Below are 6427 nucleotides of genomic sequence, written 5' to 3'. Positions count from 1 at the left end.
GGGAGTGCTCAGGTGCTCTATGTCTTATCTGTCATTCACTGTCTGAGGGTTATAAATTCCCAGACAGCGTAGCCCTCCAGGAGCTCAGCGAACCCCAGGGAAGAGGTTCCTGTGGCCAGAGGGCAGCCCCTGCAAGATTCAGAAGCCGGATGCTGGGACTGAGAGACCTGGTGCTCGGGGGCCTGCAAGATTCAGAAACCGGATGCTGGGACTGAGAGACCTGGGGCTCGGGGGCCTGCAAGATTCAGAAGCCGGATGCTAGGACTGAGAGACCTGGGGCTCGGGGGCATAAAAATGGTCAGTGGATACAGAGAAATGTGGGCAGAGTCCTCACGGCATCTGCTACGAATAAAGTCTGAAGGCGCCACAGCACTCAGAAGGGCCGGGTGTGATTCTCTCCTGGGTAAGTGTATGCTCTCGGTGGGGTCAGCTGACGGAGACCGGGACAGAAGCTTAGTGGCCGCTCACCACTGTTTCGTCCCAGCCGCATTCACCTGGGTGTCAGCTCCAGCAACCTGGGCAAGGATGGGGGAAGAGCATTCTGTCCCGTGGGTGCCGCATATGCTCAGGCCATCAGCTCTACCCCAGTGGGTGCAGGCTCCCTCCTCTGCACTGAGCACCTCGCCCCGTTGTCCTGAGCCCTCCATCGTCTCCACTTTGGGCAAAGGCCAGGGGCTGCTTGGCAGGGTCTTGAGCAATGGAAAGGGACCAGCAGGCTGATCGCTTTCCCTCCTCCCTACCTTAGAACAACTCAAGGTGCAGGGGCCCCCACGGCCTCCCTGAGACACCCTCATGAGCCGTCGTTGGCTGTTTTCTTTGTGATCTGTGGTAGCTCAAAATAAATACATAAATAAATAACATATAAACAGAGCATCACTCTGAATTTGTCCCATTTCTTCCCTATCTCCATGCCTAACCCCACTCCTGCTTCCCTGGGCTTGCGGGCCACCCCCACCCCCACCCCCACCCTCACCCCCACCCCTAACCCCCGAGCCCCACCCGTTGTGCAGATCTGGCTTCTGGACTTCCTTCTGCTGTCCAGCCCACCACTGCCCAGCTCCTCAAGAAAAAGGGCTCCAGGTCTGAATCCTTCCCTCGGGGGCGGGATGTGTGGCTGGACCTGAGGTCAGAAGCGCGGCTGAGGCTGCAGACGTGTGCACAGAGTAAATGTGTTGAAATACTTTACTGCACGTGTTCCCTTTATACTCTCTTTTCACACTAATTTCAGGCCTGCAGTCTTTGTGCATCTTTGCTTACAGGATTTTGCCGTATTGTAAATCAGAATTACCCTGAAGTTTACAGCTAAGCCAGACTCTTATGGAAGAAAAAACTAGGTGTCAGAGATGGTGGGGGTGGGGGATGCAGGGAGAGGGCTTTTGGGAAGCGCTGGTCTGAAAATCTTTCCAGACACAACCATTTCTTACCTCCACCATCACCACTCTGATGGAGCCACTGTCACCTGTGACTTCTGTACCTGTTTTGTATGGCTGCCATGCCCCTCCCACCCACCTCCAGTCTACAGACAGAAAGGCACATGGATAGATAGACAGAAGGATAGATAGATAGACAGAGACACATAGATAGATGATAAATAGATAGATAGAGATGATAGATAGATGATAGAGACAGATAGATGATAGATAAATAGATGGATGATAGATAGATGATAGAGGATAGGTGATAGATGATAGAGACAGATAGATGATAGATAGAAGATAGATGATAGATAGAGATGATAGATGATAAAGACAGATAGATGATAGATAAATAGATGGATGATAGATAGATGATAGAGGATAGGTGATAGATGATAGAGACAGATAGATGATAGATAGATAGATAGATGATAGATGATAGATAGATGATGGATAGCGACAGATAGATAGATGATAGAGACAGATAGAGACAGATAGATGATAGATAGATAGAGACAGATAGATGATAGATAGATAGATGATAGATGATAGACAGATGATAGAGACAGAGACAGATAGATGATAGATAGATAGATGATAGGTAGATAGGTTAGATAGATAGGTGATAGATGATAGGTAGATAGATAGATAGATGATAGATGATAGATGATAGATAGATGATAGATGGATAGATAGACAGAAAGATGATGATATAGCTCTCCTTCTCCCGCTTTCTGTTCTGAGGTAGCAGGCCACACTCAGGAATGCTGGAATGTGGGTGTTTGGTGAAAGTGCTCTGTGAATGAACAATATACATGAGCTGTATCTATATCCAGTCTAGTCTCAACACAGCAGCCAGAGGTTTCTTCCAAAAATATATGTCAGCTCAGACCCCTCTCAGCTCCCGTCTCTCCAGCAGGTCCCCATCCAGCTAGGTCAGGAAAAGCCACCTTCACGATGGCTATGGAGGCCCCCAAGGATGTCCCGCACTCACCCCCAGAAGCTTGAGTGTGATGAGAGGCCGCCCTGAGGCACATTGTTCTCTGGACAGTTGGCCTTAAATGAGGGAGGTTATCCTGGGTTCTGGGGGAGCCCTGACAGCAGAGAGCGTCCTCTGGATGCAGGCGGAAGAGGGTGACAGAGAGGACTCGGCATGAGGAGGACTCAGGGTGCCCTTGCTGGCTTTGAGAAGGCGGATGCAGCCAGCCTTGAGCTGACAGCCCACAGGGGAGTGGGGCCCCTGTCCCTCAGCCACAGGGAGAAGTCCTCTAGCCCCCAGTGAGCCTGAAGCATGTTCTTTCCTCGAGCCCCAGACAAGAGCACGGCCCACTGGCACCTTGACTTTGGCCTATGAGAGCAGAGTACCCCGCTGAGCCAACCCTCTCCGACTGTGATAATACATGGGTGTTGTTCAAGCTGCCACATTGTCCAGGGGCTGTAAGAAATGAATACTGTGGTCCGCAAGTCCCCCTGACAGTCTCCCACCCTCCTCCCTGGTCCCTCAGACACCCTTGTTCCTCCCGTCAGAACCACAGGCCTCATACTCCCTCTGCCAGAGGCCCTTCCCCAAAACAGAGGAGCGAGTGGAGCAGACAGCTGCCGGCTGAGTGTGTTCCAAGCCTCGGCGGATGCTTCAGAATAGAAGCGCCCACGCCGCTTTGCAAAGTGTAAGTGACCGCGTGGCTCACAAACAAGCCTGTTTTCTGTGAGTCCTGGCCCTTCCTGGAAATGGTGGGGAGGGCGGCTTGGTGAGCTGCCCACACGGTGTGTGCAGGAGGTGAGCTGATCACTGGGCCACAGGTGGCTGACGGGGGGCAGCCATTGAGTGGGACAGGAGTAGGTGACCAGCAACTGCAATAGTCAGGAGTGTTTGGCGAGCGCCTTCCTTTGGCTGAGAAAGGAGGCAGATGCTGAGTGTTCAGCAGTTTGGGAGCAAGGAGAGTCCCTTCTCCTCCTCCCCTCCCCTCCCTTTCCCTCCTGGGCCATGCAGTAGGACTGTGAACAGCATAGGAAATGCACACAGAGGAGCTCAGGACGCCCAGGAGGACCCCGAGGAGTACCCAAGCAGAGGAAGCTTGCACCCTGAGTCTGCAGTCGGCTGGGGTGGGGCCCCTGCACTGGAAGGAAGGCTGGGCCCCTGACCCAGTGGTGGCTTCAGGGCCTGGTGAGGGTCACTTTCAGGCTGGTTAGACCTGCAGCCTCCCCAGGTGGTGTGCTCAGGCAGTGCCTCTGGGCCGGCACAAACGGGAAGGTGCTGAGGCCGCGTCTACCTGTGGCTTTAAACACTGGCTTCCACCTGCTGGCCTCCGCGTCCCTCCAGCCGGCCGCCTGGAGCTCATTTTGTGAAGCTGGTTGTGTGTGAATTAGGTGATTCCCACTGTGAACAGTGGAACTCTTGCACATTCCTTGTGTAATTTTGTCCTTAGCATTGTGTTCACCTCGTGCGCCAGCTGCAGACCCTCTCAGGACCGCCCCAGAAATGCTGGCAGCTGGTGAGTGAGCATCTTCAGGCAGCTGTGAGCTGTGTGAGATGATTTTACCAATGCCAGCCTCATATCCACGCTCTGAGCATGTCTGAGGTGAGAGGGCTCAGCTATGATGCCCGGAAGATGAGGTGCATTAAATGCATTTTGACCTGGGGTACTTTTCTTCCTATTATTATACTTTAAGTTCTAGGGTACATGTGCACAATGTGCAGGTTTGTTACATATGTATACATGTGCCATGTTGGTGTGCTGCACCCATTAACTCATCATTTACATTAGGTATATCTCCCAATGCTATCCCTCCCCTCTCCCCCCACCCCACAACAGGCCCTGGTGTATGATGTTCCCCTTCCTGTGTCCAAGTGTTCTCATTGTTCAGTTCCCACCTATGAGTGAGAACGTGCGGTGTTTGGTTTTCTGTCCTTGCGATAGTTTGCTGAGAATGATGGTTTCCAGCTTCATCCATGTCCCTGGGGTATATTAAACTTACGATGGGTTGTCAGGATGTGGCCCCACCAGTCCAGGAGCATCTGGGCTACGATTATTTATTTTGTTCCTAGAATTTCTCCAGCTTGGGCATTGGGAGCTCTTGCAGACCCCGTCGACATTCACTCCCTGAAGCCTCCAAAGCCACCGCCCTTCCCTGACATCTTGTGCAAGGCAGGAGGTGTGCGGCCAGTTTCCACAAGGAACAGGGTCTCCTCCAGGCTGTTGGTCCCTGGAGAAGTAACTTTTGCAACTTTTGTAACTTTTCTGTCAGCCTAAAATTGTCTCAAAATACACAGTTAAAAAATGAGTCAAGCGATTTCACCCTGGAATCTGCAGACGAACACTAATGATAGCAGCAACAATAATAACAGTGGCCTTTGTTGAGTGTGGCAGGCAGTGTGCTAGCACCTCCTGTGCGTTTTCTCATCAAATCCTCCTTAGGAACCCAGGGTCTTCCCATCAGCATCCTGACCTTGTGCATGAGGCAGCGGAGCCTGGGAGTGCGGCGGGGCAGCCGGGGAAGCGGAGGCGTTCCAGGGACGCCCATCTCCGCCGCTGGCTGGCAGCCTTCGCTCTGTTAGCTCAATGTTTGCCTTAAAGCACCCTTTAGAATCGCACTCCATCCTTGGAGCCTTCAGCAGCTGATAAAAAAAGAACCCTTCTGTGTACACATTGGCAACTCTACCACCCTATTCCCAGTGGAGCTCCGGGAGCTGAAAATAACCACGTGCTTTCTGTTTCATGCAGAAAAGAGGACGTGTGCACTTTATTTCGTAACACTTGCCATTTTTGAAACTCTGATTTTTCCCACATGTATTTTTAAAATGTCCTTGGAGGAAAAGACACACTGCGGATTTTGCCAGCTTCCTCTTTTTTTGTAATCCAGCCCAGGTCTATGGGCAGGTCCAGATCTTCAGGGAAGAAGTCCTGGCCACCAGATGTGAAGAACGACGGGAAAGAAAGCCTTGAGCCAACACAGATGGCCATGGGGTGGACTTGCCAAGAAGTGCCAGGAGACAGCTCCCTGGGGGTCCGAGGCCGAGGGCCATAGGAGGAATGCCATCCTCAAGGGCCCCCTGTCCCTTGCAACCCAGGCCAGGGAGGAGCAGTGGCCTGCCAGGGTCTCTGCATGGCCTGTTTCCTGTGCAAGGAAAGGCCACTGGCTAAGACAATCCAGGGCTCTGTGTCCTGAGACAGGAGCAAGGGTGGTCGTCCAGGGCTCTGCCTTCCCTGAGCTTTCAGCACTGTCCTCACCCTGGCCAAGCACGGCCAACGGAGGGAGGTGTTTGTGTCAGCCTTCCATCTGCATGATGCTCACTTGCTCCCTTTTAACTGAGTGAGCCCCACAGAGATGCGATTTCCAGTGAGCACAGAGCAGGTGGGTCATGGGAGGGTCAGGGCTGAGCACGGCATCAGAGGACGACCCTGCCCTCCGAGGAACACCCTCCTCCGAGGCCACCGGCAGGTTTTCCGGGTCAGCTCTCTCCTGAGGCTGCCAGGCCGTGCCCTTTCCCATCTTGCTGCTCTCACCCTGGACCAAGGATCCCAGACTTACCACCGGGCTGATGCTTGGCTGTGAGTGAAGTTCCTAGGATTCAGGGCCAGGCTAGAAGGGCAGCGGGAGTGGTGTCTGTGGCTGGAAAAGACCCATGCCTGCCTCCCACAAGGCCACACAGCCAGGAGGTTGGGCAGAGAGGTGGGACATGCCCTTCGACCCCAGTGAATCTGCGCAGTGCTGGAAATACGGCTTGGACTGCACAAACGTACACAGTCGGTCAGCCCTAGTCCTCCCAACTGGGACTGAGGGGAGACCCTCCCAACACCTGCTGTTACATCGAGGGGAGCCTCTTGCCTTGTGCAGTCACTAGGGCTAGGCTGGTCTCATCTCCTTCAGTGATGCACCCAGCGGGTCGCACTGCAATACGACAGGAAAAGGAAATACACGGTAAAAACAATGACAACATAAATGCATAAAGTGAACACATTTCCTCTACAAAGTCAGTAACAAATTAGAAAATGTAATACGGACAAACTTAG

At 52.9% G+C, this 6427-nt stretch overlaps 1 long non-coding RNA gene across 1 annotated transcript; it reads left to right on the top strand.

Moving 5' to 3' along the window:
* The first annotated feature begins 3067 nt into the window (after positions 1-3067).
* On the top strand, positions 3068-4477 carry LOC117981185 (uncharacterized). The gene is made up of 3 exons (XR_004672735.1): positions 3068-3120; positions 3842-3907; positions 4462-4477. It is a non-coding gene; the product is annotated as an uncharacterized LOC117981185 (long non-coding RNA).
* The last annotated feature ends 1950 nt before the right edge of the window (positions 4478-6427 follow it).

Source organism: Pan paniscus, chromosome 6 (genome assembly GCF_029289425.2).
Source record: "Pan paniscus chromosome 6, NHGRI_mPanPan1-v2.0_pri, whole genome shotgun sequence".
NCBI classification, from domain to species: Eukaryota; Metazoa; Chordata; class Mammalia; order Primates; family Hominidae; genus Pan; species Pan paniscus.
Note: the sequence above shows the minus strand (reverse complement) of the source record. Positions and strands in the feature narration are given on the sequence as shown.